The sequence below is a fragment of the Meles meles genome, chromosome 2 (genome assembly GCF_922984935.1).
Source record: "Meles meles chromosome 2, mMelMel3.1 paternal haplotype, whole genome shotgun sequence".
NCBI lineage: Eukaryota > Metazoa > Chordata > Mammalia > Carnivora > Mustelidae > Meles > Meles meles.
The window spans coordinates 9,304,497-9,327,827 of record NC_060067.1 but is presented as its reverse complement, the minus strand read 5'-3'; the positions used below and the strand labels follow the sequence as shown (position 1 = coordinate 9,327,827).

Sequence of the window (23,331 nt, the reverse complement as noted above, 5' to 3'; positions counted from 1 at the left end):
GGAGTGCTTAGCCCAGTGAAGGACTCCGTAAAAAGTTATCAAATGGAGTAGGAAAAATCCTAACTGGATAACATTACAAAATTATTCTAAGTTTAGCCTAGAACTATAAATAGACAAGATGCAGAATAATTTTTAATGCAGTAATAAAGGAGACTTGTTTTACCAAATATTAACATTTATTTTAAAATCACAGTAATTATGTCAATGTTGGTACTGGTAAAGAGATAAACCAACAATCAAACAAGACTGACAAACCCCAAATAACCATAGTTCATAAAAGAATGTAATATGTCACAAAGGTAACATCATATACAAGAGGAAAAATTAATTATTCAACAAAGAATGTGAGGCACATTAGGTCAACCTTTAAGGGGAAAAAAAGAGGCTATTCTATAAAATCTATAAAACTTTGTGTTTTTAACATGGCTTTAAAATAAAACAATTAAATGGAAAAATATATGTGAATATTTTGCTGATATTTGGTTGTGAATGATATTTGCTAGGATATCACCAAAAATATGACAAAAAATGGACATATAAAAATTTTAAGTTTACATCTATCGAAATGCTATGGCCAATATGAAAAGACAACCAAATGTTGAAAGAACTCTTGGCACAATTATGACAAAGGGCCATTATGCTCACCATATAAAGCAAGTTCATAAATCATTACGAAAAGCATTAAAGCTGATAGAAATATAAAAGGCAACAATGCATATTAAAATGTACATTCTTGGTGGTAACCAAAAAATATAAATTAAAACAATGCTTCTGTCAAAATGCCAAAATAATAAATGCTAAACATCATTGTTAATAAAGATACAGGGGGATAGCTCTCATACATGGCTGAGAAAGGAAAATTGGTGAAAACTAATGGAAAAAAATTTTCCTGTTTAATAAAAGCCAGTAATTCTACTAATAGAAGCCATTCCTATAGAAATAAGTGTGGGCTGAGATTTATATCTGAAGTTTTTCATCACAAGATTTTATATAACAGCAAAAATTTAAAAACAAAACACAAGCACCTCAATAATATGGTGAAATCATTTATGGGACATTCACACAATGGGTGATTATATAGGTTTTGAAATTGTTTTCAAGGAATATTTAATAATATCTGTTAGCATTTATTATATATAAAATTAAGCTAGGAAGAGGAGGAGGAGAAAATAATTCAAAATTATATATATAGTTATTACAGGATATTATAGCTGAATCAGGGCTCAGATTTGTAGATTAAAGGAATTATGTTTCTCAACACAGCAATTGAATTTAGAGGTCTGGTCTGTTTGGTGGAGTTGAGTAGAATGTTCTGCTTTTATAAATGTGTATAAGTAAAAAGTGTTTCCTGATAAAGAATGAAATGAATCCCAAAGCCACACTCTTGAGAGTCAAAGATATAAAAACATGTCTGAAGAACTAGGATGGGAGTGTATGGTTATACTCAAGCCAGATGTCAACAAGATAAGCTGCTGCCCACAAGGAAACCCACATAAGAAGGGTTAGGCCACAGATCACCAGAACTGAGATCTAGGGCCAAAGTCATTGAAGGGAATGTGGGTTTCAGGACCAGTGTGCACCTAATGTTGGAACCTGTTCCAACACAGACTCTCACCACCAATCCCCAGCCCTCTCAGGCACTTTGAGGACACCAGGTGGGAAATTATCCAGCCCTTAGTATTGTTCCTGACATGGAGTTAGTACTCAACAAACATTTTTCTTGAATGAAAGAAAAAAAATGAGTCAATGAATCAATAAGTGAACTGAAAATTGTTTACCTTAAAGCAGGCATTGTTGTTGTGGGCACCTCAGTGAAGTATGATGCTGAGAAGTATCCTCTTTCACACCTCAAAGTGTGGATCCATAGATATTTCCACCAGGAGCAAGTATGGCATGAGGAACACCACGACAGTGAGGAAATGTCTGGGGGCAGTTGAGTTCCTGGCAGAATTCTCCTGGGTTTAGGGGGATGCAGCCTATGGCCCTCAGGGCTGTATTCATTCTCAGATGACAGCGGCAGGTGAGGAATGAGCAGACAGAATGGAGGTAAGGCTGTAAGTGAGCTGGGTGAATTTCAGGACACTTGGGATAAAAACAGACACAGGGAAAAGCGTGAACTTAGCACTCCTCTGCCTGGTTGGTGCTCAAGCCATTGTTATTTGGATGTTTCATAGAAAGCTTGTTTTATTTTGTTGACAAAGACTTTTGTGAAATAAATTCTTTAAATTATACAGTACTATACCTGTTTTGTAAAAAAAAAAAAAAATCTAATGTAAAAAAAGAGAAGTATATACACATACACGTACACTTATACCTCAACATAGAGAAAAACATTTCTATATTTAAAACTTTTCAAGGTCTTGGATTGTGTAAATTGGGAAAAAAATGGCTTTTCATTTTAAAAAGGCTGAACAAAGGGCAACAAACACTAAGATATTTTCCTGCACAAGGAGCCGGGGAGGAGGCCAGTTTGATGGGCAGGACTGTGACTGCACTGCAGAGACTCCGGATGCTTCTAGAGGCAGCAGCAATGGCATCACTGCGGGGGGGGGGGGGGTGGACAGTGGGCACCAACTCCTCCTGGGAGCACGTGACTGACAGATGTACCCATGGAAGGAAACCCAGGCCGACTCAGAACTGGTTTGGAAGAATCCAGGGGAGCTAGAATTCTCACACAGTGGGTAAGGATGGAGCCTGATGTATGTTTTACCCTTACCGTTGAGACCCTAGTTTCAGTCCTATACCATGGTGGCCTGGGGAGAATTTTCAATTGTTTCTCCTTTAGGAGTTCTTAACCCTACAGAGGAAGGAACGCAATGGAGACGCTAATGGAGTTAGACAATATAGGGCTACGTAGGGAATTAGGAACTGATCACTAAATGCTATAAGAGGTTAGGAGAAAGTTCTCTAGAATCAAACAGCCAGAAAATATTTTATTAAGGAAAAGAGAATTTAAATTTGGCTGTAAAGGATGGGCTGGAACCAAAGAAAATGAGAAAATTAGAGGTGAGAGGCAGAGAGCATTCCCGTGGCATGTTTATCCTATATCGTTTCATGGAAGGTTCTGGAAAGGTTATCTCAAGAAGCAATGGCCAAGGTAACTAATACTTCAATATATAATATATGGTCTAATCTCATAAAAAGACCATTTATTTTTCATGGAATATTATTGAAGCTCCAAAAGTCAACATATTAAAGATAAATTATCTATCCTGAAAGGATGGACATTCTGAAGAAGAAAGGAGGGACAGAGAGAAAAGATGTAATTACGGAAAACCTGTGGTTCTGTGATTTTACTGGAGACAGAACCACCAAAATCTGACAGTATTGAACACCCCCTGGTGGTCATATTAGTGAAGACTGGTTACTTCAGAATGTTCACCCATTTTTCTATATGGGAAAGGATTTCGAAAGATGAGATGGCATTCATTGACTTGATTCTCTTACCCCTTCATTAATTTGCATACAAATGTAGTTCATCTCAATTTAGTTCCCCCCACCAGCACCGCTGGGTAATTCTAAAAAGCCCCTCTTTTGACCAGAGCTATAGTAAAATGAAGAACGAGGGAGAATTTATAGATACATAAACAATAATATCATTAATTCCAGATGCTATGAAGATACTGTTCTATACATTCTGTGTTTCTAAAGAAAAGACCAAACACAAGGAAACTCAACGGTGTGGAAAATTTTGGCATTTAATGCTATTCACCCGGATCTCAGTTGTTGCTGTGAGACAGGCAAAGGTTAAATAACTATGCAAAACACCTAGCAAAATCCCTGTCACAGAGCAAGTACTCAGTAAACATTATTCCTTTCCCTTGAATTCACACTGATGTATTTCTTTTTTTTTTTTTTTAAGATTTTATTTATTTATTTGTCAGAGAGAGAGAGATAGAGAACAAGAGGGCAAGGGCAAGCAAGGAGAACAGCAGGCAGAGGGAGAAGCAGGCTCCCTGTAGAGCAAGAGGCCTACTGTGGGACTAGATCCCAGGACCCTGGGATCATGACCTGAGCCAAAGGCAGATGCTTAACGACTGGGCCACCCAGGCGTCCCACACTGATGTATTTCTAAACAGGATTCAGAAGCGAAATGGACCACATGTGTGTGCGCGTGCGTGCACCCACACACACACACAAATGATATCTATGTGAGGTGATGGATATGTTCATTATCTTGATTGTGATAATCGTTTCAGATTGTGTACTCATATCAAATCACCATGTTGTCCATTTTAAATATAACCACTTCCATCTTTCAATTACACCTCTATAAAGCTGGGGAAGGAAAAAATAGAAAAGAAGGAAATAGAACAAGAGGAAAAAAGGAAACAAGTTAGGTTTCAAAGGAAAAAATGCCATTGTGTCACAGAATTGAAAATTTTGTTATGGGATCTATTTTCTACCTGACAAATACAACCTCTTCATAGCTTTTGTATATGTCCTTCACTCAGCAACAGATGAAAAAAGAGAAAAATGGGGACCAAGCCATCCGAGCTTCTATCTATTGAATTAATAAGAAATTGAATTAATAAGAAAAACTCAGTTCTCTGCTACATGCAAGACATATAACGTTAAACAAATCACTTAATTTATTTGGACCTCAATTTCTCGATCCGAAAAATGAAGATATTGTCTTAGATCAGTAGTTCTCCACTGCTGCTCATGGATTACCAACAAACTAAGAGGAGCTCATTTATCCTTGGTGAAATGAACAATGTGGAGTTTTACATAAAGTTAAATTATTAAATTAAAAGATTGATTCTGGCATTAAATCCATATGGTATTAAAATATCCCTTCTTTTAGGGCACCTGGGTGGCTCAGCAAGTTAAGTGTCTGACTCTTGATTTTTTTTTTTAAGATTTTATTTATTTATTTGATGACAGAGATCAAGTAGGAAGAAAGGCAGGCAGAGAGAGAGGAGGAAGCAGGCTCCCCACGGAGCAGAGAGCCCAATGCGGGGCTCGATCCCAAGACCCTGAGATCATGACCTGAGCCAAAGGCAGAGGCTTAACCCACTGAGCAATCCAGGTGCCCCTGACTCTTGATTTTGGCTCAGGTCATGATCTCAGGGTCCAGAGACTGAGCTCCAAGTCAAGCCCCGTTTCAGCCTACATTGGGCTCCACACCCAGCCCGGATTCTACTTGGGATTCTCTCTCTCCCTCTTCTCCTCCAACAAGCTCATGTTCTCTCTCACTCTCTTGTTCCCTCAAGTAAATAAATAAGTCTTTTTTTTTAATCCTTTCTTTTACAAAGCAGTGGTGAGATGCTATTTGGGGTGGCTTTCATGTCCTTACTAAGTAAAACAGTGCCAATCCTAAACTGACCCCCCAAATTTTTGGTCTAGGAAGTCAATGAAAATCCACTGAAAGAGAGGATATGGTAGAAAGACAGTGAAAGCTGGAGACAGTTGACCAGGCTGCGTTGATTCAATCCAGGCTCTATTAATTACAGACTTTCCTGACCTTGTTTGTTTTGTTTAATTATTCTAAACCCAAAACGTGATTAGGCAATCTGTGCTTGAAAGGTTATTGATCTCAAAACCAAAGGTTTGAAAACTCTTTTCCTTGCTGATCTCTCAAGGTCCTTCCAGCTCTGCTTTCTAGAGTGACACATGGACATTCACCTTAGTTCCACTGTAACACTGATAGAAACTCCAATCACACATGATGTCAACCCCTGAGCGACCATATCCACCTCCCCAAGCGACAGTGAAGAGGCTAAAACACCAAGGGAGAGGAAAAGACTTGCTATGCGTCATCGTTACAAAGAAAGACAGTAAAATGCTAACAGAATGCCTCTGTGCACACTCATTACATGTATTTCATGTGCAATATTCACATGCAAGTGTCCTTTTATCACCCCTAAAAACATAAATGGCTAGTCATAAATTTTAAAAATTCCAATTCCTTTCTGGGTGTCACCCCTTTTTTATATCAACCTTGTGAACTCTCTTTCTAAGAAGGGAAAAGACAAAGGATATTGGAAAAACGAGGACTGAATAACCACAGGGGGTTCCTGAGCTCACTTGTTGGTCTCTAATACTGCCTCTCACAGCTTGGAAATTGGAACACACACACACACACACACACACACACACACACACTCCATCTCTCTCTCTCTCTTTCTCCTCTATAGTGTTCTTCCTCTGCTTGACACGCAAAGCTACTGACTCCAAATACAGGTCACAGGCACCACCTAGAGGCATTAATCAAAAGTCTCTCATTCCAGTGAACTCTGATACAAATCAGTTTGAAAAATGCAGGTGAGTTTCCTTCCAGTCATAGACTTGAAAAACAATAAAGTAAAGTGCTCTCCTCTCTAACTGCAGTCAAGGGGAGGGAGTAGGACTAAATGAAGAGGAGATGTGCAAGTACACATTTCCTGCCAAATCGTTAGAATTACTGTATCACCATCTCATTTATTAACATCCCTGTGGTTTCACTTGCTGCCTATTCCACAAGAGAATGCATGATATTAAGGCCACAATTCTACCTTTGGGTGTCAAGGAGATCAAGAAACTGAAGCCACAAGCCTTCACAAACAACATGCCCTTTTAAGAGTAAAAATATGTCTGCATTAAATGACACTAGACCCTGCCGATTACCATGGCGAGCAGGAACAAGGAGGGCATTTCCGGAACGCTCAGCCTTCATGTGTTGGCTTTATCTCATCCACTATAACCACATATCTGGGTGATGTTTTAACTTAACCACCTGCACACCTTATCTATGTAGCATTAACTGGAATAAATAAATAGGTGTCCCAAACTCAAAGGCCTATCTCTAACCAAAGTATCACAGATCACCAAGCAAAGTTCAGGGGGAACTGAAAGTAATGGGGAGCTCTGAGCTTCCTACGCACAATCAAGTTTGCAGCTCAAAAATATGTTTGACAAACACCTCGGAATTCTAGGAGACTAGCAAATTAAAGCGGAGTCAGCTCAGATGGGCAAAAATTATGTTGGCAAGGGACAGTGGAGTCCCAGGGTCTAGTCCCATCTTTATCACAATGTAGCTGTTGGATCTAAGGCTATTCATTTACCTTGTTTTTCTGACATATAAAATAAAAAGGATGCTTGTTATGAATTATAAAGCTCCATAAGCATAAAAAATTGTTCATTATAATTTAAAAGTCCTAGGGATAAAAAAGCTTATACAAAATACCTACCCTTAGTTGGCATTGTTGCTTTGTTCCTACAAACTGCTAGTCGGTAGTATTGGGCTACCTGCCTAGGACACCCGCAGGGTGAAAAATGAGATTCTTCTGGCACTGAAGAATGACTTCTGCAGTATTTTTCTAAGAATTGTCTGCAGCCCACTACTGCAGTCATTATCTTGTGTCTGATATATATATATATATATATATATATATATATATATATATACCAACCAAAATTTAAAGAATAAAAGTCTCAACACTAGATATTTTTTGTTATCACAGTAAGTTTATCATTAGTCTCTAAGTGGTATCATTTTTAGTTCAATCTTTAATTAATCACTTTAATTATTGCATCAATTCACTAAAACTACAACTGTTTAAGAAAGAATTCAGGGGGCACCTGGGTGGCTCAGTGAATTAAAGCCTCTGCCTTTGGCTCAGGTCATGATCTCAGGGTCCTGGGATGTAGCCCCACATTGGGCTCTCTGCTCGGTGGGGAGCCTGCTTCCTCCTCTCTCTTTCTCTCCACCTGCCTCTCTGCTTACTTGTGATCTCTCTCTGTCAAATAAATAAATAAATAAAACCTTAAAAAAAAAAAAAGAAAGAAAGAAAGAATTAGGATCTTATTTAATGATCCAGAATAATTATTTAGGTTCCTGCTTTACCCAAATAGATGTGTTTCTGAAAACATGAGTAGAGCCACACTTTACATGATGACAAAAGTAATACATTTCACCCAATAAATTTCAACTTCATGTAATAGGCTATGTAAATCCAACCAAATCTTAACATTTTGAAAATATCACTTCATGTTTCATGGTTTTACCTTTCCATAGGCAAAGAATTCGCCTTTGAAGAATCTCCGCAGGTATTGCTCTATAATGTGCTTTTCCCCCCATTAATTATGTCATGACTATTTCCGTGACATTATCTTCTCCATCGGCCTTGTTAGTGTCTGCACAGTAGTATTACATTAGGGAGATAGAAAAAAACTGAGTCAACTTCCTTTTTGTAAACTTAAGATTATTTCTAATTTTACAACACAGAAACGAATATTCTTACTGGTAAGCCTCTGATACATCTTTGATATCTGAGCATAACTCAAGGTTTAGAAACTAGGCAACAATTTCAGCCTTTTCAAAATTCAGATGTCTTTGTTCAAACAGACTGTCTTCAGTCAATTCCTGAATATCTGAAGGAGCCTGGTGGTGACAGTTTTCTAATTTTGACTTACACCAACTCAGATGCTGTCTTAGTCCATTCCACTGCTGCAACAGAATACATGGACTGGGTGGCTTATAAACAACAGAAATTTATTTCTCACAGTTCTGCAGGCTGGGAAATCCAAGATTAGATGAGGCGCCAGGAGATTCCATGTCTGGCGAGAGCCCACTTCCTGGTTCCCAGACAGCTGTCTTGCCGTGTCCACACACAAACCAAAGCTGGGTCTTGAGTGGCCAGCTGCATCCAAGAGGCACAAGGAACACTCTCCATGTAAGACTTCTTATTGACATCCTCTACCTTAGAGCTTATCTTTTCCTCACAATTTCTGGAAGGTTCTACAATAACAGAAGCTAGTAGAGAAAGTTAAGTCAGAGAAAAGAATACAACAAAGAATCACCAAATAGTTAAAGAAAATCACACCCTGAAATATAAGCATCAACCTAAATATGCTGAACTCCTGAGGAAGGAAAAAATACACCAAACTGAGAAAGATTCTTTTAAAGTATGATTAATATCTTCAGCAGCATTAATAAAAAAGATATCACATCCATGTAGCAAAATAGGTTGCTATAAAAATTGATCAGAATCATTAAAATTTAAACTACTGTAACTGAAATAAAACACAGTAGATGAACTGAGTAGATGGCCTGAAGAACAGACACAGCTGAAGATCAGATTAGTGAACCGGAAAACAAATGCAGAGGTCAAAGTGATGAAAAGTGGAAGCGCATAAAGAATGAGAGAACAGGAGCAGCCAGTATGAATGACATAAATAAAAGGACCACGAGTGGGAGAAGAGAGATGGAAGGATGACAGGGAAAACTGAGAAATGCAGAATTAAGGGTGTTGGATGATGGAGGAGCACCATAAAGTTAAGCAAAGGAGTCAGGTCCCTGCTGCAGGAATAACTAATGATAAATCATAATGCGGAGCAAAAAAGACATTCACGTTTTATAGTACCAGGAGAGGAAGAGGGGGAAATATAATGGATATGAAGTTTGTAAATTGATGTCAAGAAGTTGTAGAAACAAACATATGCCACCTTGTTTTTTGTGTTTGTTTTTTGCTTTTGTTTTTTTTTTTTTAACATAGTGAGATGGGTTTTGGGATGCCCTGGTAGCACAGTTGGTTGAGCGTCCAACTGTTGGTTTCGGCTCAGGTCATGAGCAAGCCCCTCGTGGACTCTGGCTTCAGTGCGGAGTCTGCTTCATGTTCTTTCTCCCTTCCCCCTTCCACCTCTGCCCCTCCCCGCTCATGCTCACTCGAGCTCTCTCTCTCAAATGAATAAATATTTTTTTTTTAACAGTCCAAAAAAAAATCCACATTGAGATGAGTTTTCTCCCACCCCACCCCTACTTCCTGGAAGCCAAAAGCTTCTGCACGTAGGTGATAGAATGGTGGCTGTCTGGTGGGCAGGGAACAGTCTCTTAACATAAGATATAAGAGGAAAGGGATGTGTTGACAGGAAATAAACATCTATAATATAAAGTGTCAGATATTTTTAAAATTTATATTCTCAGACCAGACGAGTACTTTTACCTACCTCTCCTATCTTCTGCCCAGTACAGAAATCTTGTGGAACAGGAAAGGATACCTATTTCAGGGGCACCCACAGCAGAGTAGGCTGGTATTGGGAAGAAAGAGAAGCAGTTAATGAGGATTAATGACTATGGGGATACCTCAAGAAGGAGAGTCCAGAAGAGAGATCCTATGGCCACCCCCTAGAGTGTATAAGTGAAAGCTCACTTAAATGAGTGGAGAATGAAATGAGTAAAATAAAGAAAACCATCCCTAAATTCTTACCCCCCATGGATATTATATGGGTTAAAATACAGTGCAAACCTATATATAGTGCAAACTAAGAACAGAATGGTCTTCCTTTGCAACTCCGCTGTGCATTTTTCCAGCTGAGAAAGAGGTAGGGCATGTTTTCTCTCATCAATTAATAGTAGATACCTGTATTTCTCCAGTGGGAAAAAACCGTATGTTGGAAAAAAATACCTTTCTTTTAACAATTTTGCCTTACTGTCACAGTCTTCCACCTCCAAGATAATAGGCAGAGAAACCCACTTATAGTTCACGGCTTCCCACAGGGGTGTCTCCAGGGGCATTTGAGTGTCCAGTTGTACCTGAATCAAATCATAAAAAAAGAACCGAGGTAAAAGACAATCCACCATGGCAGCCAAAATATTAGCAGAATGGTACCAAGAGAAGTGGCTCCAGAATAAAGTGGTTTTGGGGTTTAGAATCCTCAGATGGAGGGAGAGAGAAATAGTATACCATTTTGTGATCTAGTCACTGGAACCAGTGAGTGAGTATATAAATTTAGATGACTGGAAGTATGCCTTCTGCAAACCCAATATTGAGCTTTCGTGCAATATATGGAAAGTGGTATATACATCCTCATTATCAGACTAATAATTTGTTTTTGAAATCTGGATCACTTCCAGAAATAGAAGATCCATTCACAGAACTTGACCAGGGGATAGAAACGCAGTGATTACATCAGAATCAATGGGATGAGCTGTGATGGTCAGGGGGAGAGATAAGGTAGCTTATGTTGTATGCTACTACATAAAGAAAGCTAATGGTATTTATTAGGCGCACAAAACGTTTCTCAGATGGCCTAAATATGACTTCTGGGCTGTGATAAGAATAAGGAGTAAGAATAAAATGTATCAGAACTATAACCAGAAGAAGAAAGACTCTGAAACATGGGCAGCTTTTGCCTTCAAAGTCATATGTAGATTAAATGCCACAAATATATTGGCCTTGATGCATGATAGACTGGTGGCCTTCATCCAAGACTAAAGAATATTAAGGAAAAAAAAAAAAAGAAATTTCATACCAACTGATCACTAGCAGGAGAGGCCAAAGAGAGTGCTAATTAGATCATGAGACTATAAATAGATATAAACACACACAAACACACACATGTATGTACACATGAATCCCACAGAGCAGCTAAGAAGCACGATGGATTCATTCCTTGCCCAAACTCCATGCATGTGGTTTAGGTTGGACTTACCCCAACCCTGGCTCTGGGAGTGCCCATAGCCCATATCTGAGCGGTGTACTATCCTTACAGTCCTACACCAAAGTTTGACCAGTTGGTTCAGGGATGGTCAATCATCAAAAGCTGTATTTGTTTTCTATTGCTGTTATAAGAAATCACCACAAACTTAGAAACTTAGAAAAAAAAGTTATTATTTTATAGTTCTGAAGATCATGATCTATCATGGGTCCTCAGGTCTGTGTTCTCCTGGAGTTTCTAGGAGGCAGTGTGTTTTCTTGCCTTTCCCTGCTTCCAGAGGCCATCTGCCTTCCTTGCTTCATGACCCCCTTCCTCCATCTTTAGAGCTAGTACCAGCTCCTGTGACTAGTTCAGGCCCATCTGGATGCTCCAGGATGTTCACCCGTCTTATGAGCCATAAATTAATCGCACCTTCAAAGTTCCCTTTGCCATATAAGGTAGCATATTCACAGGTTCCAGAAACCGGGACAGGGACATCTTTGGGAAGCCATTATTCCACCTACTATGCTAGCCTATTAAAGTCTTCCCTGGCACATTTTCTTGAAGTACAAAAAGCACTAACTGAAGAGATACCATGAGCCTAGAACTACTAGTGGCCGTATTTTCCACTTGAGACTCCAGAATCAGGCCAACCCAGGGAAAGCAAAGTTGGAAGAAAAGGACAATGGTCCTGAGGATATTGTTTAACCTCCTGGGACCACCCATGCCTGAAACCAACATTACCTATAGACTATAGCTACGTGAATATTCCCTTTTTGTGGAAGTTAGATTGAATCAGGCTGCTATCCATTATAATATAAAGAGGCCTTGTGATCAGACTAAGTAATGGAGAAGCAAATGATCAATTAGAATTTATCCACCATCATTTATCCACCACTGAATCGGATATAAAATGTGTTAAAGAGAAATAACATTAGCAATACGAAGCCCCTCCACTTTTTAAGGAGCATCCTAGAAAAACTTGCTTCATTAGAGAAAATTACTGACTTAAAAAAACACACTAATGATGTATTAATGTCAGAGTATCTGGATGTTGGAATCCTACAAAATTAAGATATATATAGAATATGGCATGGGACAAATTGACTAAAATAGATTAGATTCGTATTTCATGCTGGGAATGCAAAATGCTCTAACTGCTGAGCCAAGTGCTCAGTGGTAACGGAGGGCATGTCAGTGGTGGTATCTGCGGCGACTGGTGGTAGCGGCATTTCTAAATTCAAGAAACGGGTCTTTTCCCAGAGGACTCATCCTGTTGTTATGGGAGACACTGGGACCCTCAACTGTTACCCCATAACAATTCTTTCTGTCCGTGGAAATGAAATGAATTGGTAGACTGTGAATACTATTTCTGGTTCTTCAACAATATACTGCAAGGATGTGTATGTGTCTGCCAGAGGTACACAGGCTATGAAGAAAGTGAATATGCAATGCTTGTAAAAATACTACGAAATAGCTTTATTCTCATCTGCAAAACATTCTTGCGTTCCTTTGTGTTAAAAATAGTGTAAGAGACCCTGAAGAACTCAGAAGTTTCTACTGAGTGCCTATAACTATTCTTCTCTGCTCCCTCCTACACAATGTCTTGGCCCCTCACTGTTCTCCACTCTTTTTGATAAAATCCAAATTGCTCTGGGGTGCCTAGGTGACTCAGTGGGTTGGGGCCTCTGCCTTCGGCTCGGGTTTTGATTCCAGGGTCCAGGGATCGAGTCCCACATCGGGCTCTCTGCTCAGCGGGGAGCCTGCTTCTCCCTCTCTCTCTCTCTGCCTGCCTCTCTGCCTGCTTGTGATCTCTGTCTGTCAAATAAATAAATAAAATCTTTAAAAAAAAAAAATCCAAATTGCCCAAACCATGGCTACTACTATTAGGAGGACATCTTTGCCTAGTTCTTGGAACTACTGAATTGTCAAGTGCCCCTTCCTGTAATCTCAATAAAAAGTTTGTGTCCTGTCTCCTCCCCCCAAGTTAGAATTTTCTTCTTAGGCCCAGCGTTTTTGAGTCAAGATTTATTCTAATTGTGCTCTGGGTAGTTTCTGTCTACAATAGACGGAGAGGGGGAAAACCTTTTCTCTTCTGTATACGGAGTAAGATAAGAATGTTTTGATTTAGTATCTCCCCAGGTCTATTATTTCTTTCCAAAAGAAAGCAAGAAATTCTGAACACTTTCTTCCAGCAGCACACAAAGTTCTGCTTTGGGGACATCTGACCCTTCTGACCAACTGAACGGACATCATTTTAGACCTGTTTGAGGATACCTGCCTTAGGCAGAGGACAGTATGCATTTAACATCTGAACATTCCTGCAAATAAAAGAATGACTCTAAAGACCAATCAATCTAAGTCTTATGGAAAGAAAATAAAATTAAAATAAAATAAAGGTCTAGCTCAGAAAAAAAGTGTTAACCCTACTTTAGGTGGAAGAAAAACACCAAATCTTGAAGTTGTATCTCTTTTTGCAGCTGAGCTAGAAAGAGTGCTTGGGAACATAAATTCCATGGACATAATGGTATATCTAAACAATCTCATTCTATTTGTTAAGTCTTTGGAAGAAGAAGAGGAGACTTTAAGCAGCAGACCACCTCCAAGAGGAAAATTTGAAACTTTCCCAATTGTCAATTCTGCTATTTCCCTGTGAAGTATGTGGGACAGTTGACCTTCGCCAAAGACACACACAGTCCCTTATAAGACCTCTGTTCAAACACCGGCCCTGTCCCATCCACTTTAGAGAGCTAGAGATACTGTATTTGGGAGTTACAGGTGGGTTTTTTTTTCTTCCTCAAGAATTTGGATTTCTAATTTCTCTATTTTGACTTGGGGTTACCCTTTCATGGGGTAACCACCTTGTCTTCTCTCTCCTCATGGTCCCTGGTGGCCATGGGCAATGGAGGAAGAGTGGAGTCACTCAATCCTGGTCCTTTTGGGGGAGGAAGCCTGAAGGCAAGCATTCTGTGCATAGGTGGGGGAGCAAATGAACACTGAGCTCATGCAGGAAAGCCTCCTCAGGCCAAAGAGAAGTACCAGTTTGCCTCGTGCAGCTAATACATTCATTTGAACACGTTACCCACCACGGTGGCATTTTGGGCTGAAAATACCAAACCCACAGAATTTGTATCCATGGACCTTTTTCATAAAATCAGAGAGTAAAATCTGCATACACACTTTTGTTGATGGATCACTTTAGTCCCTACATGCAAGGAAGTCAAACTTCTAGCAAAGGTTTTACAGGGGAAAATATTTTTGCTTTATTCTATGTGATTAAAGGAAAACTTGAGAGGTGGTGATAAGAAATGTCCTACTTAGAAGGGCTTTTTTTCGGGGGAGGGGGGTCTATTCCCTTTAATCCTCAGGGGAACCTAAATTCTAAGAATTTTAATAAAACTTCATCAACAATGTCAGCAACTCTGCATATAGAGCAAAAATGAAAATGGAGTCCATGTGCGGGTTGCCATGCCGATAAGGCCACTGGGAATTACCAGCTGCATGGTTGCCTCGCCATTTTTGATCTTTGAGTGTGTGTCCTGCTTCCATTAAACAACGTTAGGGTAAGTGACAAGGTATCAGAGATATAAAGCCAGGGGCGGTGGGAGAAATCCACATCTTATCCCTTGGACACTGGGTTGTTGAACGCATCACTGAAATACAGATGACATCTGCCATTCAGGTGTAGCATCAGGTATGGCAAGACAGATTATGGCATTTGTACATTCCAAACAGAAAAAACAACAACTGAACACTGGAAACTCATTATATGTGTGGTAGAATGGAGCAGTCTCCTTGAGATGGATGGCATCAGAGATCAAGGTCAGGATTATTTTGATAAGGCATCTTAATAACCTCTTGCCCAAAGAAGAGAACAAACCTTGCCTAAGGCACCAACATTAATGTCCAACACAAAAACTGGAGGGATTACTTTAAATAAAAAAGCTCCCCTGCTCTCCCTACCAGCATTACTGTAAGCAAAAAGGGGGCTAAAGACAGAAAAAGGGAGGAGACAGAGATGGAATGACTTCTTGCATCTAGAGAGTATGGGATTATCCACCACTATGGTGTGGAGCTAGAGAAGCATGTTCGTGTCCACAGATCTGAACCAAGAAGTTCTCGGACCTGAGGAACAAGATCAATAAATATGACTAAGCATTTTGAAAAGGGAGGATCAGGGTGGCCGAATACAATCACAAGAGTCCTCGTAAGAGGGAGGCAGGAAGGTGAGTGGGAAAGCAGATGCACAGTAGAGAGGACACAGTGAGGCAGGTCAGGAGCCAAGGAAACTTCAGAAGCTGGAAAACCTAAGAAACCAGATTCTCGACTACAGTCTCCAGAAGGACACAGCCCTCTGGAACCCATTTCAGATCTCTAACCTCAAGAATTTGTCAGATAATAAATTTGTGTGGTTTTAAGTCACTAAGTTTATGGTAATGTGCCACAGCACCAACAAGAAAGTAATGAGTGATTGCAATTTCAAATTTTGGAATTTTGGGCACGCTACGGGGGTAGAGACTGTGGGACCTCAGTCTCAGCTTCTTTTGCAAGATGGTGTTATTTTTGTCTTTTCTCTTCTTACAGAAACGTTCTCTGCTACCCTTGACTTCTGTGCAACATCTTAGCTGCATAATGCCTGTGGGTTTGGGCTGGTGTGATGGCTGGTGTAGCCTGAACCACTTACCCAACTGACTTGGTCTCTTCGTATCTCAGGTCATATTTTAAGAAGAGATTTGATGGTCCTACTTGGGCTACATGAACAACCCAGATCCAGTTATCTATGGCTTGCCGAGTACAAGCTGTCATCACCTGGTGAAAAGCTACTTTATCTTCCATGTCACAGTGGTAGATAATCCTGCACTTTCTAGACGCAAGCGGTCGCTCCGTCTCTATCTGCTCCCTTTTCTAACGTTAGCCTCCTGTTTGTTTATAATGGTGGTGGTACGGAGAGCAGGGCAGCTTTTTTATTTAGAATGATCCCCCAATTTTTGTGTTGATGTTAATGTTGGTGCATTAGGCAGGTATGTGGACACGAACAGGTCATATTTCTGTGCTCTGAGCTCAAAGAAATCCCTCCCCTAGAGGGGATTTCATCCCATCTTGTATGAAGACTAACTACAGGCAGGATTCTGTTACCCTTGGAAGGAACAGAAATACTTATACAGATTAAGTCTCAGGGTCCATCCCTGAGGATTAACCAGATTCTTATCCCCTGTTCATTTAAATGTAGGCATGTCTCCTAAACACATCTCAACCAATCCAAATGCCTTCATACAACTAATCTGACCAATGAGAATCCATTTTAAATAATCCATTGTCTGAGCAAAATGCCAATTTCATCAATTAAAACCCTGTGACATTGTGATGAAATAAGAAATACATATTTGGTCTCCATCCATGGTTCATGGCACACAGCTTCTGAAATCGTTGTAACTTCTTAAGTGAAAAGTGATAGAAGCAGCTGTTGTTACATTTGGCCCTCTATGCTCCTGAAACAGCTCTTAAAGGAGCTGAGTTTTGTTATTCATAATAAAAAGGCCCTTTTGACCACATCTAAATGTAAACTAATGAGGCAAGTTTTGCCCCCTTCTTGGGGCACCTGGGGAGCTCAGTAGGTTAAGCCTCTGCCTTAGGCTTAGGGCATGATCCCAGGGTTCTGGAATTGAGCCCCTCTTCCCCTCCACTGGGCTCTCTCCTCAGCAGGGAATCTGCTTCTTCCTCTGCCTGTTGCCCTGCCTACTTGTACTCATACTCTCTGTCAAATAAATAAATAAAATCTTTCAAAAAAAAAAAAAAAAAGGCTCTCCTTGATAACCACAGAATGGGGGCTGATTGCCATGGGAATCAATGGGGTGAGCAGCAACTCAGGAACTTTCAGCCCGACCCTTTGACCTCTCAGGAGGGCAGGGCTCTAGATTCAATCACCAATGAATGGCCAATGGTTTAATCAATGGTGCCAACATGATGATGCCTCCATACTGAGAATGGGAGCTCTGTGCACCCTGCCTGATACACTGCCATCTCCGTCTTTTCCTGAGTTTTGTCCTTTATTATAAATGGATAATAATAAGTGCATTTCTTAGCTTTGTGAGCCATTTTACTTAGCATATTATCAAGCCAAGGCAGGGGTTGTGGGAACCCTCAATTTGCAACTGAGTCAGACAGAAGTTGTGGGTCACCTGAAGATCCACTACCTGAGACTGGCGTCTGAGGAGGGGCAGTCTTGTGGGACTGACCCCTTAACCTGTGAGACTGACTCTAACTCCAGGTAGTGGCAGAACTGAACTGTAGGACCCCCAACGGGTGTCCGCAGAGAACTGGAGAATTGCTTGCTGTGGGGGAAAAAATACACATATTTGGTGGCTAGAAGTGTTCTGAGGGTAGTATATAGCAGCAGAATTTTCCGTTAGCTGGAGCTTTTCTTTTAAACCCATTCTGCTATGATGAACTGTCCCATTTTAAACTTTTTATACTTCTGACCATTACTTTCTGTAAGCTGGGAGTACCACGATGCCCGGTAACGCCAAAGTAAATTGCTTCCTTTTAGCACAGTGAGAGTGTCACTGCACAATAAACACGATGTTTATTACATCACACAATAAACACGATGTTTGCCACCTAACTCCACACCGTAACTGACATGGAACTGTGCCTTAAATGCAAGGCATCTGAAGCCCACTTTTCTTATTCTGGCTGAATATGAACCGGTAAAAAAAAAAATAACAAAAAGTCACAGCAGGGCGGTGGGCACGGCCCTGTAAGTGTGGAGTAAAAGCTGCATCACTGAAATCAGAGTGCGCTGAGCAGAGTAACAACCGGTCAGCTCTGCAGCGGAAGGGTGAAAGCCACAGAAAGAGGTGAACAAATAAGCACAGCTGTGTTCCAATAAATTTATAGGCACTGAAATACAAATTTTATATAATTTTTGCATATCACAAAATATTATTCTTTTGATTTTTTCAAGTATTTAAAAACGTAAACACTATTCTCAGTTTTCAAGCCGTGCAAGCAGCGGCGGTGAGGTGGATTTCGCCCCAGTGTTATCACGCGCCCCTGATTTGGACTATCGTGAATATCATATCCCAGCCTCAGGTTGAAGAACAGTAAGTGTTCATTCCTCGTGGTAGTTTTGTTCTGTAAAGGCACTGGGAACACCAAATTCGTTACTACCATACTAAAGCAGGAGGCAAAGGAGGCTTGGACAAGTTGACCAAAGTAACACCATTTTGGTTTGTAGGCTGACCTTTAACCTAAAAGTCAGCAGGTCATAAAAGGAGTCATGAGATTCAACTCATGAAAGACCGCAAGACCCCACTCCCTCTGACGGCGGAAGTAATAAAAGCTGGACATTCTTAAAATTGCTCCCCGTGGGTGATTCCACAACCTGAAGACAATGGAAAAACTGACCACCCAATGTAAGTGATAAACCCAAAGTTAAAGAGTAAGCCCCTCCCTATCCAGTTAGCTAATTAAAAAACAAAAACAAAAACCAACTTATAAAACCCTTCATTAGAGGCGAAGGTGGGGGGGTTCCTCTTCCTTGCCTGGGGGGACAGACCACTACTTTGTCTGTGAAGCAGCTCCTTTCTTACTTCTATACTTAATAAATCCTTGTCCCTTTCTCTAAGTGACTTGCTCTTGAATTCCATCTTGTGCAAAGCCAAGAACCCTCTTGGAGAGGGGCCTGAGGCCCTCTCGAGCCCTGCCCCTCTGGCATCGATACTATTGTTCCTAGGGGAAACACAGGGTGAGGTTCCTGCAAGCCTGTGTTCGTAACATTTCCATTAACCAAACAAGACAAACTTTCTCCTATGTGTGTGTTTCTGCTTAAAGACATCTTATTTAATATATTTTGTTGTTTCATTAATACTGAACTCCTGGCCAACAGCACTGTGACTCCTGCTTGAGGAAAGCTTATTTAACATACATATTCTCTCTGTGAGACCACCAAACCTTTCTTACACTTGTGTTTGGGGGCCATTTTAAACAGAGAAATCATCAATAAAAACTATAAAAATGAGAAAAACGTGGCAGTAAACTTATTCACAGTACGAGAACTGAACCAAAAAGGCAGACTGTCACCTTGTCTGATCTCAGCGGAGTGTGAGCATTGGACAGTGTGGGGTTTTTTGCTGTTTTTTCAAACAGACTCCATGCCCACTTTGGGGCTCAAACTCAGCACCCTGAGATCAAGAGTCACATGCCAGCCAGGTACCCCACCACTCGCATTTTTGCTGCTCTGAGCATGTATGTCTGCTAATACCAGAAAAAATCATCATGAGGATATCACAAATACATTTTAGTGAGCAGATAAACTCACAAATATGAATCTGTGAATAACATGGACCAACTGTATTTTAAAGTAAAATAACATTGTCAGGTAGGTGAGAGTTAAGGATAAGGAACAAGATAATTCATTTCAAAATCTATACTTGGTTGCAACTGTAATTTACAAAGGGAACCGTAGTTTTTATTTGGACCCCAAATAGCCCATTTATATTTGAAAACTCAAGCACAACTGAAGCTTTTATAAAAAAACTTTATGGGAATTTCTTACCTGTAGCAACACATACAATAAATTTTAAACAGCATGGAACATGAAGTTGTTCTTTCCTAGATACAGGATTTATATTTTTAATACTCCTTACCCTCAGCAGCAACCTTCACTCAAAGAAGAGCCAGGAAGCCTGAGGTTATAATTAGAAGAAATTCCTCAAATGATTTGTGCTATGATTGGGACACGGCAGAAATGCAGCTGCAATGAAAAGACTATGGTTAGGTATATTTCATAATTCATTGTTTTAAGTTCCCTTGGAAAGCTACAATTTAGCCAGAAGACAAAAACCAGACCTAAATTAAATACAGTGCCGCCTTCCCCACCAAGGCAAAAACAAATGTAAATTGCCTTATCAGGGACACAAAGAGAAAGAAGCACACCTGTGCGATTTTCTCAAAATGGAAAAGATAAAAATGGGGCACTTTCCAAGAGGCCTCTTTATCATGAAAATCTTGGCCCTCTGGAGTTAGCAGAGACTCTCGAAGATAGAAATTTCTTTTTGTTGCCTTAGATAGAATAACTCAGTAGCTATTTTCTTGGAGCACGTTTAGTTTTATTTCAGGTGTTTCCATTAACGCTTTTGTTCCCAAACACCCAGAACTCCTCATTTTATTAAATGAAACCAGCAGTACAGGACTAGGCAATTAAAGATAAGGCTACTTTGTAAAACTTACCAAAATACAGGGCTGTCAAGAAGGCAGTCAGTGGTAGAACACAAGGGGTCAGGGTTCTCTCTGCACCTATTCCTTTGGGATAGTTGTGTCAATATCGCCCTCTTGTTCAAATTAAAGGAAGCAAAGCAAAAAGTTACTGTTTTGTTTTTTTTTTTTTTAAGATTTTATTTATTTGACAAAGATCACAATCAGGCAGAGAGAGGAAAGGAAGCAGGCTCCCTGCTGAGCAGAGAGCACGATGCGGGGCTCCATCCCAGGACCACCATGATCCCCATGGCCCCCATGGCCCTGGGATCATGACCTGAGCTAAAGGCAGAGGCTTTAACCCACTGAGCCACCCAGGCGCCCCCCCAAAAGTTACTGTTCTAAAAGCTAGGCAAGGCCTCTGCATGAACACACTTTCTTGATTCAGCTCATTCTTGGGGATTTTGTTGCCATTCCTCAGCTGCTAACTTTTTCTTTCTCTTTCTTTCTCTTGTGGCCAAGCCTTGTGGTTCCTATGGATGGGAATCAACCAGGATCAAAATGCTTTTATGTGTTGCTTCTGAGATTGTGGAAGGCCTTGGGTGAAACAGATATGGAGGCTAGGCTTTCTGAGTTTGGGGGTGGAGACCTGTGGGGAAAGAGGACCCTCTGTGGGGCCCATTTCTTTCTCAGGGGCAATTCCTGAAGCCATCTTAGAAGAAAAACTTGAAAAAAAATGTATCTTCTGTATCTCCACTATGTGGCAATATCATGAAACTATGCTTCACTTAAAAATATTTTTAAAAACTGCAACGAATACATGCAACAGTATCCGCCCCTCGGTAGCAGAGGCGGCATGAAGGATGTTGTTATAGCAATCAAAGAAAACTAAGATACCCCACAGACATCATATATTCTACCTAAGAAATTCTAAAATCACACTGCAGTATTAATAAGAGCAACACAATTACTGAATAAAGTTAAAAACTTTCTAATAATTACTTTGGCTTTTAGACTATATTCCACCAATGATCCTCAGTAAATTTGTTCACCAAATCGCTCCCTCTCTGTGGCAGCGTCGTCCCCATCTGATGAGGTTTCAGTTCGCTTTGTTTGTTGGCGTTCCAGCAGTGTGATAGCTCAAAGCTCTGACCAGGTGGCTTTCTTTTGTGGCTGTCTGCTGCCAGCCAGGACAGGGAAGTCTCCTGTACTCTGAGATGATATAAAATACTCAAAACAGCTCTATCTCTGGAATCTGCAAAACAATCTTATTTCACAATTATGTGATCTGCATACATTTTTTAATGACTATGTAATTATAAATACATAATTCACATGCATACTTTCTGGCTGAATAAGCTAATTCTTCACCCATTATTTAATTTCTAGTAGTAGTAAAATCAATGTACTTCTATATAGTCAGCCATTATTTTTAAAAATTTGCTAAGTATTATCCTGATCTTTCAAGCTTTTTAAATTTGCTTTTTCCTAGACATATTATAAATCTTGTAATATTAAGATCCCTATATTAACTTAATGTTACGTATTATCATACCATGGCTTATAGGTCTAAAGAATTCCCCCAATTAGTTTAAGAGTACACTTGTGATGAGCGCTGAGAAATGGACAGAATTGTTGAATTACTATATTGTAAGCCTGAAACAAAGATAATACTGTATGTTAATTATACTGGAATTAAAATTTTAAAAAATATTTGGATACACAAACATCTTAAACAATAAAGAATTATATAAACATAAAATAATTTTACCATCATGAAAATACAAAACATGACAATAAAATAAAATAAAGGATTCCCCCAATAAGCATTGGCTTGATCCCAGTACTAGTTTTTCACATTCTTAAAAGATTATGAGAAATACCTGGTATCTCTGTATTTCACACGATTAGCAAAGAATACGTGCCAATTGTCTTTAAGGTTTGCTTGGAATGTTCATGGATGAAAATTCATGTATATGAATACATTAAAAATATATATGAATGCATATAAGTTCTTATTTTACTTGTTGAAACACAGAAGTCCAAAATTTCAGAAATATCTAGATTTTATTACTGGACAAATTCAAATGTCCCAAAGCTAAATCTTGATTTCACAAAATTCAGTATTTAAAATATAATAAAAATAATAATTAGAAAATACCAGTTATTACAACTTTAGAATATATTCATAAGGTTCAAATAGAAAATTTTCTGTGGATTTCTCTTATTTCCAGATAATTCCCGTCCTGGTAGAATCCGCTCACAGAAGAGGCGAGCATCAATGATGGCCTATTGTAACTAGTTTCATGCTTTATGTCATATTTAGCTTTAATATAGAAACCTAAATTCTTTTTTTTAATTAATTAATTTATTTATTTGACAGAGAGAGATCACAAGCAGGCAGAGAGGCAGGCAGAGAGAGAGGAGGAAGCAGGCTCCCCGCCGAGCAGAGAGCCCGATGTGGGACTCGATCCCAGGACCCTGAGATCATGACCTGAGCCGAAGGCAGCGGCCTAACCCACTGAGCCACCCAGGCGCCCCAGAAACCTAAATTCTTGCATGGACTCATAGGTCATACCTGAAATCTTAAATTTCGTGTTCTGTGGTAACTTCATTTATCATCGGGGAAAAAACAAAGGACATTCTTTGCATTTAGGATCTGAGTTACTACTGCTTTGGGGGCTTAATCTGGTATTAAAGTAATTTAAAAGGTGATTCTCACAAAAAGATAGATAG

The 23,331-nt window shown here is 39.8% G+C and overlaps 1 long non-coding RNA gene across 1 annotated transcript; it reads right to left on the bottom strand.

Annotated features, from left to right (window-relative positions):
- Window positions 1-8,241: 8,241 nt before the first annotated feature.
- Window positions 8,242-10,457, bottom strand: LOC123937353. The gene is made up of 3 exons (XR_006817461.1): window positions 10,389-10,457; window positions 9,931-10,011; window positions 8,242-8,737 (listed from the first exon to the last, which is right to left on the bottom strand). It is a non-coding gene; the product is annotated as an uncharacterized LOC123937353 (long non-coding RNA).
- Window positions 10,458-23,331: the final 12,874 nt, after the last annotated feature.